Below are 13255 nucleotides of genomic sequence, written 5' to 3'. Positions count from 1 at the left end.
ACAATACCCTGTGGTTCTGATGTGTCTGTACTAGGGTTGCCAGGTGTCCGGTTTTCACATGGCTGACCGGGCGGTTAAAAGTCTGGTCAGCAGCGCAGGCAGGATCCCTACCCAGCTCTGTTCGACTCCAGGGAAGCTGCTGGCATCTCCATCTGGCTTCTAAGCGGAGGAACAGCCATGGGTGCTCTGCGTGCTGCCCCCGCCCCCAGCACCAGCTCAGCTGCTCCCATTGGCTAGGAACTGCGGCCAGTGGGAACTGAGGGGGCGGTGCCTGCAGGCACAGGCAGCGCGGAGAGCCATGCGGTCGCGCCTCTGCTTAGGAGCCAGAGGGAGATGCCGGCAGCTTCCCGAGACTCGCCTGAGGTAAGCGCTGCCCTGATACTGCACCCCCTCCTGTACCCCAATCCAGAGCCCCCTCCTGCACCCCAAACCCTCATCTCTGGCCCCACCCCAGAGGCCCAATCTCCACCCCATCCCGGATCCCCCCCGCATCCTGAACCCCTCATTTCTGGTTGCACCCCTCCCCAGAACCCATACCCCCTCCTGTACCCCAACCCCTGCCTCAGTCCAGAGCACCCTCCCACGACCTAGCCCCCTGCTCCAGCCAGGAGCCCTCTCCTGCACCTCATACCCCTCATCTCTGGCCCCACCCCAGAGCCCATACCCGCAGCAGGAGCCCTCACCGCCACTCCCCCTCAGCCCAGCCCAGCCCCCTGCCCCAGCCTGGTGAAAATGAGCACATGAGCGAGGGTGAGGGAGAGCGAGTGACGGAGGGAGGGGGTGGAGTGAGCCGGGGACATGGTCTTGGAAAAGGGACGGGGCAGGGAGCGGGGCAAGAGTGTTTGGTTTTCTGCAAATAGAAAGCTGGCAACCCTAGTCTGTACTCTACTTGCCTAAGCAGTGCCTCACCGTCTACACTGCCTCACCTTCTAAACTGCTATTTATACCCATGCTAGCTGAGTGTGAAATATCTGTACTTTACATGCTGCCATAAGTGTAGACCTACCTTTAGTCATGGGGAATGTAACTGCTCAGTTATGAATTGGAATTGAGCCAGGACACAAGGATTTACACCCATATACATCATTAAAGTTGCATGCGCTGTTTAATGAGTGCAGTTGTCTGGATCTATGTTTCATCTAAAAGATGGCATACTTAGCACAGGACCCCTTAGTATCATTCAGTGACATTGGTTCATGGCAGACCAGGGATACTACCTTTTAAAAATAAATATATATTGTGCTTTTCAGTATAGTCTTCTCTTCATGGAGACAGTTGACATTCTCTAATCTTTCTACAGAATGATGATTAGGTTGCAAGACTGTATTCAATTACAAATGTGAGGAACACCGTTTAAGGACATAGTGCTTGGATGGAATACATACTGCCATCTGGTGAATGTGAATGGTGCCCGATTGTGTCTAATTTTTCTTTTTAGACTCTGATCCCTGTGTCGTCTTCAGTATTCAAGTGATAATCTCCGACTCTCCTAATTTTCATTGACTAATAATGGTGATTAACCTTTTCAATTTTGACATTATAGATAATAAATCAAGCCTATTGGTATCCTATATGCAATGGTAGGAGCTTTTAAATTATAACAAAACAAGGGCTAAAAATACAGCACTGATGATATCCAGTGGCCGTCTTGGAATCTCTTGTAAATCAGCACTAATTACTATGCAGTTCAGAGAATTTTAAAAGGTATTGATGTAAGCCTCCGGATACCATCTCAGTGCAAACATGGATTTTTGTATCTAGACATTAGAAGTGATTTTAACAATCTGTTTATAGTATTGGATCTTTTGCTGTTGCGTTGATATTTTCAGGTTCCTTTCTCACTGTTTTCTTTTTTTTGCAAAAGAAACAAATCCCTTTAGAATGGAAGTTTCAAAAGGTTAAGGGGGGGGTGGAAGGGTGTGGTGGTAGAAAGAACAGAAAAATCCACACTCCTGTCTTCTCTCCTCCATTGCTATGCCAGATGGAACTTCCAGAGCTGCACATTGTGACTTTCTATTTCTGGCATCATTTAGTCATGATGGTGCAGCGCCTCTCCTGAGGGACACATGAGTTCCCATTTACATAGCCATCCCTGTATATTCAAGAGCAAAGGGCTCATATTTGCAATTTCTGCTGTTTCTAAAATATAATTTTTATGAAGATCAACTGGAATCATGGGTTGTTAAGTATTTGCTTTCTGGCAGAGCCATCTGATCACAGCTAAAAATGTGTAACCATCAGAAGTGGCACATAGGAAAACAACTTGTCACTACCAGGCTAAGATGCAGGCATCTCTCGATCCGTGTGTGTGTGTGCGGGTGCTCATTTCTCTTTACATTCCACCCCTCTCCCAAAAGACTCTATCCAGACGATAATGCACAGGCTACCCAACATGCGACAGGTATCGTTTGCTTAGGTTTAATTTGTCACACTGCATCAGAGTGCCGGGAGTCACATGATAGCTGGAGACCTAACTGTGGTTTCGTTCTTGGAGATATTGTTAATTAAATTTTTTATGAAGGAGCTGAGGCACACTAGCAGCGATCTCCTTTCAAGCAGAAATGTAGCAGGCAGTTCCCAAAGAGACCTCATCTGCTCTCTTCCCTATGAAAATCAATTAGTGTTATGAATGTGTTATAGCTTAAAAAAATCTGTCATGATGGAGAAGTTGTTACACCTTATAATACTAAAGGGAAAGATATCTTCCTACTTCCTCTTCCCCACCCCCCAATCTTCTCTCCTGCTTTGGAGGCTGTTCATTCCTGAGGGTGTCCATTTCAACTTTATTCTTGGTCAGATTATTTTTCCACCTACAGGAAAAAACAACAACCCACATGTGCCTTTAGCTTTGTGGTGACAGTCTGGTAAATGCATTGGAGGGCACTGCTCAGATTCTTAATGTTCTGGGAACACCCCCGTGTGTGGGCATGGGAGTCACTAAGGTTCCAGTTTCTTTTGTGTAGCAAATAACTCTCATGGTTCAGTGAGCAAACCGAAGGTTCACACCTAGAGGTGGTGTTTTAATGGATTTTACAATGGGGTAGCAGTTTGTGCATTTGCTTAAGTGTTTTTTTGTCTCTCTCTCTTTCATCTCTGCACTGCAAACACTATCTCATGGTTAACAATTGTTTTCTAAATGTATCGTGGTGGGGATAGGAGGGAAATAATATTTGAACCTTCCATACAAGCATAAATGCTGATTTCTTCCTGCGTTTCTGGCTAAGCAGAGTGGTGCAGGGAGACCTTAAATATTCTACTTTTGCACTACGTATGTGTGATGGTTCTATATGGCTTACAGACAAAATATCATGTTCACAGCATGACAGCATTACTAGAGTAAATGACTTCAACCAGTCAAAAATGGTGACAATTTTAGTATATATTTTTGCTTAAGCCTTTATTCTGTATTGTCACTGATACAGTATGGGTCAACTTGAATCTGCCTGGGGTGCCTTTCTGAAAAAGGTGTATTTTTAGATATTTATTAGTTATTAATCTGTAATCCATGTAAAAAGTTGCTTCAGATACAAACCAAAACTCGTAACTTAAAGGGTGTGCTGATTTTGCCTCTTTGCATTTGGTACTGGAATTTTACTACATATATTGTTGTACATTCTAGTCACTTCTTCCACTGTTTACCATGTCACAGGAATCACTTTCTCCCATGCAAAATGTATGATTGCACAGCCAGTGACCTTTTAAAAAATGCAACATTGCTTTCCTCCAATCAGTACTTTTGAAATTAATGCAGGTATTTATCCATTTATTGTTTCCCACATTCAGATCTTGAAAGCAAGACCGCCATTCCCACTGCATCAACAACAAAAAAATTAACCTCCTTAGGTTGTCAGTCACCTGACAGAGGCCTTTATAGGTAGAGATGAAGAAAGAAACTAGCTTTGAATTCACAAAGTCAATTCATCACAAGTGTCTAGCATACAGGATGAGGCTTGCTGCTCCATGGCAGGTAGACAGCTTTACAAATTGAAGACTGAAACTTATAAGTATATAGGCTCTGAAATCGTCCCTGTCTTGACCAGAAATAAAGCACTGAACAGAACAGGAATGGGATCTTTATTCTAGTAGTTCACAATCAGATGGATTTAAAAGAAAAAAACAGTATTCCAGGCAGTATACAAAGCTATTTCTGCACTGTACTGCAGCTGGCAGTAGAGCCAGGAGGGAGGGGGAAGGCATGTTAAATAGAGAAATTGACCACCAGATGCCTTTGCTTCAGAAATACCCAGCGTTCGGCATGCATTTGGTAGCTGCAGTTGCCAAACTCATGTTAGTTAGGTAAGATACAGGAAGAGGATATCGTTCAGGGCTGGGCCCTTAACTCTTAGTTTCTGTTCTGTAAAATGGAGCTAATAATCCTTAGCAGTCTTAAAGGAGTATTGTGAGATAAGTTAATGTTTGGGAAGTGCTTTGAGAAGTGCTACTGTGTGTAAGAGCTTTTCATTAAGTATAGTAGAACTTCTCTTTTTCACTCTCATAACTGGAAGACACATTCCGAATGTGTGTATTTTGCAAATTAGTGAGTAAGGCCGTTAGGCATGTGTTTAATTGCTGTGCTGAACCAGGGCCTAATGGAGCAAGCTAAAGATGAATTGTATTTTCATTTTTGTGGGATTCCTCTGTGTTTTGTATGGTATGGAGCACCTTGTTGACTCTTAATTAATCAAGAGGAGCCATCAGTGTTGCACCATGAAGGAAAAAACACACAAATATAAGCAGATAAATTAAAAGGGAACAGTCATATGGAAGAAACCTGTTCCTTAAAAGGATGTTGTTTTTATTTTAAAATTTTTGTTAAATCATCTGAAGTTTGAAAAATGTTAGTCTTCTGAATTTCACTCTGTAGCATACATTGTGTCCTGCAGTTTTTCTAGTTCAGCAAAAGGCGACATGCCTACTTTTTCCTGTTTGTTTCACTGTCTGGGCATAAACTTCATTGAAACTGTTAGCAGGAAGATACATATACCCCAGTGTATTGTAGCTACTGGTGGCTCTTCTTGCAAAACAGTTTGAAGAGCTTATGGCCCATGTCCAACACCAAAATGACAGTGACTGTTCTTGTCGTCAGTTCTTTGGTGGATTTTAAATATTTACATTAAAAAAGAAATAGAATATTGAGGATCCAGAAGTAGTTCCAAACCAGATTATAATAAATTTCAGTGTACTACAGACCACACTGAATTTTGCTTGTTAGCAGTTGAGTATGTCTTTAATTGAGCTGGTAAGAAGAAATGGGGCAATGGTATAGCTTACAGCTTTCAGAGGATATTATCCTGCATTGTTGCTCTGTACTGGATGGAATTACAGTGACCATCCTAATCTTTCCAGTATTAAAGTTATTACACAGGAAGCAATTGAGGAGCTACATCAAGTAGTGGGCAAAATATGGTATCTCTATTTACCACAAATGGCTATGCAGACTTGCAAGGTTTTTGTGTGAGAGAATAAATAGGGCCAAAATGTACAAAATGTGACCATATATATATATATAAATATTCTGCAAAAGTGGCATTAAGTGGTATGCTCTGATATCCTCTCTGAGAATAGTTCTACGCAAGTGTTCTCACATATGCCATTTCTGCTAAGAGTAAGAATCATTTGTGCATAGGTCCCCATCATGGTTTTTGAGCCCCATCTACCTATGAAATCTCTCTCTCTCCTTATGCACAGTTGTATCATTTGAGATTGTATGGGTTATTCTTGCTCTCAGTCGTCATACTGGATGTTCTGGGAATGGGAAGCTGGATGTTCAGTGGCATCATGTTCTGCTTTGGCATCCATTTTTCTCACTGTCCTGTGCCGGAGTCTGTTGACTTTCCCAAGTAAGTGGGGGTGATGGAGAGGAATATGTGTGCCTTGCCTGGGAGATGGCTATATGAGCTGATATTGTTCAGCATGTTGTATATTTTGTTCTTAAATTGTTGAAATGTGACTATCCAAAGAATATTATTTGGCTGCTTTCTGTATTTTTAATGATACATTCCATTTTCAAAAACCAGACGAAAACAACAAAACACGTTAAGAGCATTTAGATTGCTTACCCCATTAAGTTTGCTTCTCATTACAATATAACCTTTGACTGATTGCAAACTATTTGGACAGTGTTCAAATTGATTTCTATCCTTGCTGTTCAAGGGGTACTGGACTCCAGCCTCATTCATTGCAAACTGTCCAAACTGCAAACTGAATGAGATGGGTCCCCTGGATCCATGCCTTATTTACAACACACTTTCCATCCTGTCCACTGAGGACCCAAACAATGTCTCTGTAATACCCGTGTAAATTCAGAATTTGCCATATCATCATTGCAAATAGAATTAAGCACCAAGTAAGGCACAGATGAGTAAATCTTTCTCATTCGTTATGTGTCCCTGCTTCACTCCATGTTCGCCTTCCAACCTGCACACTGAAGGAGGCAGTGATCCTGTAGAAAAGGTAATATATGATCACATAAAGACTGTATTGTAATACATGTAAAGGAGCGGTCAGAATTAGGATTACACAGATGCCCTTAATTTTGACACCTTCAGATTCTGAGTGCTATACAGTCTTAATGTTACTTAAACATAGATTTTCTTTGTGTATGGAATTTCTTAGGGTTTTAAAAAAGAAAATTGGGATATAAACTCCATCCTGTGAAATGGTTTGCTAGGCTGCAGTATTAAACTGCATTTTCACAAGAATCTATTCCCTCTCTCTACTGCCAAGGACTTCTGTGCAGCCTTGCCTCATTGAGTGGGCCCTGCTGTGTTGAATGAGATAGGGCTCCTTTCTGCATCTTCGCTGTACAATCCCGTTTCACAGGAATCATTCTGTGAGTCCTGTCTTTACCCTGCAACCACTCACCTTTGTCTATAGTTCATAGCTTGGTGAATATTGCCTGTCCACAGGGGCAGATTGGCCTGGGTCACATGCTAGTTTATGAGCACAGGACTCAATGGACATGCAAGAGTATAATCCAATGTATGGGATATGCGGCTTGATTTTTAATGAGCCCTCAAAGTTATTGTATTACAACATGGAAAGTCACAATTCCCAGTTTTTCGATGGCACACTGCATGAGTTTCCAGGCATAAGGCTTCATGAGGTACCAGACCTTGAAATGGGTATCCATCAAAAATACAAGCTATTGGAGGCTGTTTATCAGCATCCCAAGGATCTTTGGCCATTTGGCCTCAGCCTTTAATGTATATAAAGCGCTTTAAGTGAAGCGGGAATTAACTAATAAATTATTTTTCTAGTTAAGTTGAACCCTATTCTGTTGCATGGCTATGTGGATGCCTATGAGAATGAATTGGAAAACAATATTTAAAAGTGTGGGTGAGAATTCTTGTAGCATGATGGAGCTGCTCATTTTGCTGACATAATATGCATTTAAAAACAAAGACTGGTACCCCTAAATTTCAAGCATTGCTGTATAATCTTTTCTTCATTGACTTTAATTACTCCTGTGGACTCTAATGGGAGTTGTGTGGCTGAATCCCCTGCGCAAGTCTTAAATGAACATGTAGGGGTTAATGTTAAAGCACAGCACACAGCTTTTACGGGGGAAAAGTAGATGCAAATTACTGTGAATGCTAATTGTTTCTATTTGAAAATTCTTGTAGTGTTTTTCTGAAAACACTTCCATTAAGTAAGCATTAGGTGGATAGCTAAATTGTTTGCAGAAAATCTCCTCAGTCGTATGCAGAAAGGCACAGTTGCATAAGAAAATGAATATGGAGACTTCTGTTCTATTATATACTTCTTCTTTGGGAGCTAATAATTGTACGTGCTGTACAGAGAGAGAGAGAGAAATTTCAATGGACTTCAGGGGAGTTTGTAACCAGTGGGTTTAGAGCCTCAGATTAGGAGAGTTGCCTGAAAGGGAGAAAACCTTAGTGTGGAGAGTGTTGCAATTTGAATGATGTTTTATGTGGGGAGGTGGTGCTTGAATTCCCACTATTCTTGGGGAAATAGCCCTCTGAATGCCCATTAAGTCTTTTCATAGACTTTAGCAGGCAGTGGTTCAGATCCTAAGAGACAGACATTGGACATGCAGCTGTGGACTTTTAGTAATGGTTGGATGGATGTTTAATGTGAGCAGCAATGAAAATCATCTCTTTGGGTTCACAGAGCTGCATTTACACCGGACCTGAAGCATGGTTCCCACTGAATTAAGTGGGAGCTGCAAACAGTTTCTCCACCCTTCTGGGTTCCCCTTTCTCTCTGTGCACTCAGATGAATCCAGCAATTAGATTGAAACTGAAGTGAAGTCAGTGTTATTGTATCAAGCTTGAAGTTTTTCATCTGGATTCAGTCTTGGCAACCTTATTGAACACAAAAAAAGGTAGAGGAAGTGCTGGCAAGTGCGGCGGTGAAACAGTATAAAACCATACATTCCTTTCCCCCTTCCCTTCATTACCCAGGTGTGTTGTGTGCATGCGAGTGTGTGGGGAATGGGGAGAATGGGATCTGTGTGAACATTTCAGATCTTTCTCTGTAAAATGTAAGTATTGGACATTTTCAATGTAAAGATACAATAAAACTCTCACTAATATTGTTACATTTAAGATATAGAACTTTATTTCAAATGGATCATAGGAACAGGAGCGATAACTGAAAGATAATCAATGACCCTTTGTTTTAACATTCCTTCTTCTAATGCAGTAGAAGTTCTCTGCGTACTGCAGTACTTTTGAGTACACCCCATAGGTTTGCAAGAAGTGTTGGCATCCCAAATCTCAAATTCTCTGGAAGGGTATTTCCATTTTGTCCTTGTCCATACTACTAAAGATGGCAATAACTGGTTTTAGATATTGCTGTTGTTAGCATGGCTTCAGCTGTAGTCTGAACTATTCCTTATTGTCATGCTGAGCCAGACCCAGGCGGGAGTTGACCTGTCTTTCAGTGTTAGGGGTTGGCATCTGTGATCCTTTCGCTGAGGGTTTCTGCAAATCTCATATATGTGCTTAGTGAAATCAAATAGTTGTAATGGTTGTGAGAGTGAGTAAGGTGAGTTTTAGCCTTCAGTCACTTCCCCCTAGCAATGCCTCTGATGCCTCCACTCACCCCGGGCCAACTGATGTGAAGGGGGAAAGTGCAATTTCTCAGCAGCACTGGTCTACTACTGCGGTACATTTCAGGTGTGATCTTAAGCATGTATTTTGTTTTAAAGTAAAAATTTGACAATCAACTTTTTATTTGATCCTGAGACTTTTTAATCTCCTTGCCATAGTCTGATTTTTAAATATACAAGAATTATATTTCAGGGACTGATGGTTTTGCTTGTATTTATCCTTTTGTTTGTGTTGACAGATAATCCCATTACTGCTCTTCTTAATAGTTTGTTGATTGTGATAGCTTTTATTACCGATGTCTGGCTTTAAAACTCTTAAACCCATCTGAGCACTTGATTATCTGTTTGGTGCTAAACACCAATCCCGTTAGTGGAGGACAGAATTATGATTCATAGATTACAAGGCCAGAAGGGACCCTTTTGATCATCTAGTCTGATATTCTTGATTTATACTTTTTTCTTTTTTGGCAGAGACTTTTGCGTTGGCATCTGTACACCTGATCAGTTAAAACTGACATGACATAAAATGGTCTTTGTCACAGGCAATATTGTGTAGATTAATAAATACACTTGGTTTTGAAGGCTAAGGTTGGTCGTGTGGTCTAGAGTATAGGGCACTGGACTGTGACTCAGACCACCTGTTCTTGGCTCTGCAAATGGTCTGCTGGGTGACTGGGCAAGTCAGTTTAACTCTCTACCTCAGTTTCCCAATCTGTAAAATGGTGATAGTGATACTTGCCTCCTTTGTAAAGTGCTTTGAAAACTATTGATGAAAAGCACTGCCTAAGAGCTATGTATTATTAATAACCAATGGCTTGTTCCTATAAATATGGCTTGTATTGAGCTCTAAAGATTGCTAAACTGTGGCTGCGATGTGCTTGACAGGCAGGAGCTTTCCATTGAGAATGTCCTGCCTTTCGTTTTGAACAATGACACCCCAAGGACTGTCAACAAGAGCAGCCCAGCAGATTTTAACCCCCATGATGGGGTACGGAGAAAGATGTGGTCTCTCGAATAACTGGGTCATTCTCACTTAATTTTTTTTTCTCTTAGCGCTCTATAGTGGATGCTTTGTTGGTTTAGTCCTTTTTTGGTGTTAGTTACATGCAGGTGCCTAGAGGTCTCAAAGGCCCAATTTATTTATTGTAAATGAAAACATCAAACCCTTGAATTGCCCCTGAAAGGGAATTGTTTGCATGGGGCACTAGTGTAAAATCGTCACCAGGACTGAGTTAAGGCAGTGGAGCCCTGCCGTTACACCGTCGCTCTGTCAGTGTTTGGGGAGGTGATGGCATGAGCTGCTCCCATAAAAACCATCTGCTGGGATAGCAGGGGAGCTTGTCATTGCAGCTCTATAATCTCTGATCAGGGTAAAGCCTCTCTTCAGGTGGGCTAGGGTCAGAAAGAGAGAGGTCTCATTCCCTGCCCAGTTGATCAGAGGAGAGAGAGAGAAAGAGTGAGTGTGTGTGTGTGCGTGCATGCACCCTTTGCTGTCACTCATAGTGCTCTCTGACTGTCCTAGGAGGGCCCCGCTCCTCGGGGAGGTGTTGGGGCCCACTCATAGATACTAGAAGAACATCTGGGGCCCCCATCCCTGGCAGCTGAAAGACTGATGGCAGCTGATGCCCCATCCCTAGCTACTGACAGACAGACCATTGGAGGTGACAAGGAAAGCAGCAGTGACAGGAGGCACTCCCGTGGTGTAGGGGTGTGTATAAACATCCACTCTGGTGAGTGGCAGCATGGCAGCAAACCAAATTAGGCGCTTGCATTTAATTCAGTCAGTAACAAAAAAAAAAAAGTACTCCGCATAAGTTTACAAACATTTGTCAGCAAAAATGAAAATAACCTAATTCATAACTAAACCTTCGATATGGTCAAAAATTGAATTTATTTAATTCTGCTGAGCCAAAATAGAATATATTGAAATGTATGTCTGAAGTCTCTCAGAATATTCCTGTAAGTGAAGGGTGGATTCCATGGTGTATATTTTATTTTGGTGTGTAAAATAATCAACTACCCATGTTTTAATAGGCCTTTTACATGCTTGGTGTATAAAGTTTGGTCTTCGGTGATAGACCTCTTCATGTTCTATTGGGTGTATTTAAAGCTACAGACCTAAACAATGGAACTACAGCTAAAAGGAATTGTAGATAATTGGGAGTTGAGGCTCTTTAGGATGTGACCAAAGGAAAAAGAAAAACCCTTAGTCTTGTCTTAGGTATGTTGGGGTATGTGCATTGTGCTGCTCTCTGTTTTTTTTCCTGGAGATTTTCACCATTGAAACAGTGGGGAACATGGAGGGAGGGAGGATATGTGTGAAATGTTTAAACACTAAAACTTAATTTGGATGGTATAATAGGATGAAATGCCTGAGAGAACTTTGAGAATAAGTAGGTTGTGTTTCATTATATCTTGCCCTCTTGGGAACTTTAAAAAATAAAATCAACAAAACCCCAAACTTAACTTGGTGAAGCACATACAACAAAAAAGCTTTTTGTCACATCAAGGCTTTTCACCATGTTAATTGTAGCAATTTTTGTTTCTCCAGCCTGATTTACCTTTGTTCTGGAAACCAAAGCTTGTGACAGAGAGAGTTTAATTGCAGTTACTGTTTGCTTGTGCTCAGGTTTAAACTTTATTTTGCAGGGAAGGCAAAGAGTGCAAGGAAACTGCTGCAGGATATTTCAGTATTTGAAGTTTCTATAATCACAAAATTGTCTTAAGTGGTTTCCCCCCTAGCCTTTCGAAAGTCTTTATTGGGCTCCCTAGCTTGTTATTATGTAGCCTCAATACTTGCACTTCTTTTGGAATCTCTTCTCTTTGGCTTGCCTTTCTCTCTCTGATTCAGTACCAAGTCTCTACTTAATGGTGAACTGCAAAGCTGAAAGCAAACATTTTATTTTGCTTTTACCCTTTGCTGCTCCTTCATGCTGCATCTAGGTGGATACACACTTTTCTTCAACAATTTTTTCCCTCTGCGTGTTTCTTCCTGGTCTCCACAGAAAAGGTAGGTTGACCCAACTATGTCACTTACAGGTGGGTGTGAAAAATCCAGACCCCCGAGCAATGTAGTTAAGTCGACCTAACTCTTGGTGTAGGCAGTAGTGTGTCAATCTAAGACAAACTACCGTGACAAGAGAATCCCACCTGTTGCTGTAGTGAGTGTCTAAATTGAAACGCTACAGCGGCGCAGCTGCAGCCCTCCAACTGAGCCGCTGTAGCGTTTTGAGTGTAATCTTATGCACCTGTACCCCGATATAACGCTGTCCTCGGGAACCAAAAAGTCTTACTGCGTTATAGGTGAAACTGCATTTTAGCGAACTTGCTTTGATCCACCGGAGCACGTAGCCCCCACCCCCCCGGAGCACTGCTTTACCGCGTTAAATCCAAATTTGTGCTATATCGGCTCGTGTTATATCGGGGTAGAGGTGTATTTTAGGTCTTTGCTTTCTAAAGAGTGGGAGGGAGGGCATGCAGAATCTCTCATTGTAGGAGGGATTGCTGCAGCTTAGTGTGCCTCCCCCAGGCTAGACGGACACATGCTAGCTCTGTTTAAGCTAGTGAGCTAAAAGAGATCATGGATGTTGCGACATGGGCTAGCTGCTGGAGTATACGTCTGCCCACAGACGCCGACTTTCCAAAGTGCTGGGGGGTTCTCCATCCCTGGGTCTGCCCAAGGCCCCACCCCCACCCTGCCTCTTCCTGCCCCAATCCCGCCCTGCCTCTTCCTGCCCAGTTCTGCCCCCTCCCCTGAGCGCACCGCATCCTTGCTCCTCCCCCCTCCCACCCAGAGCCTCCTGTGCACCATGAAACAGCTGATTGCGGTGGGCGGGAGGCGTGGGGAGGAAGGGGGAGGTGCTGATCCGTGGGGCCCACCGGCAGGCGGGAAGAGCTGGGGAGGGTGGGGCTGAGCTGATAAGGGAGTAGCCGGTGGGTGCTCAGCACCCACCATTTTTTCCCCTTGGATGCTCGAGCCCCGGAGCACCCACAGAGTCGGTGCCTATGGGCCTGCCTGATCCCCTGGGTCTAAACTGGGGTGGGTAGCCCATGCCAGTGCCTGTGCTGTTAAGTCCCCATTGCTATTTTTAGCATACAACTTGAGCAGACAATAGCATGTCTTTCTACCTGGGGTGGGAGGCATGCTCCCAGCTGCAGTGTAGTCATACCTTGGATTAC

General features: G+C 42.8%; 1 protein-coding gene across 14 annotated transcripts in view; it reads left to right on the top strand.

Annotated features, from left to right (window-relative positions):
• The window catches only part of NEXMIF (neurite extension and migration factor), a 226612-nt gene that overhangs the window by 38347 nt on the left and 175010 nt on the right, over nucleotides 1–13255 (top strand). The window contains exons 6-7 of one of the 14 annotated variants that reach the window (XR_005584349.1): nucleotides 1439–1512; nucleotides 3784–4062. The exons of the other annotated variants lie outside the window; for them this stretch is intronic. The gene's annotated coding sequence lies outside the window, so the exon portion shown is untranslated. Of the gene's footprint in view, nucleotides 1–1438; nucleotides 1513–3783; nucleotides 4063–13255 lie in introns of those variants that run through there. 14 annotated transcript variants of the gene reach the window in all.

The sequence above is a fragment of the Mauremys reevesii genome, linkage group 9, assembly GCF_016161935.1.
Source record: "Mauremys reevesii isolate NIE-2019 linkage group 9, ASM1616193v1, whole genome shotgun sequence".
Classification (NCBI taxonomy): Eukaryota; Metazoa; Chordata; order Testudines; family Geoemydidae; genus Mauremys; species Mauremys reevesii.
Note: the sequence above shows the minus strand (reverse complement) of the source record. Positions and strands in the feature narration are given on the sequence as shown.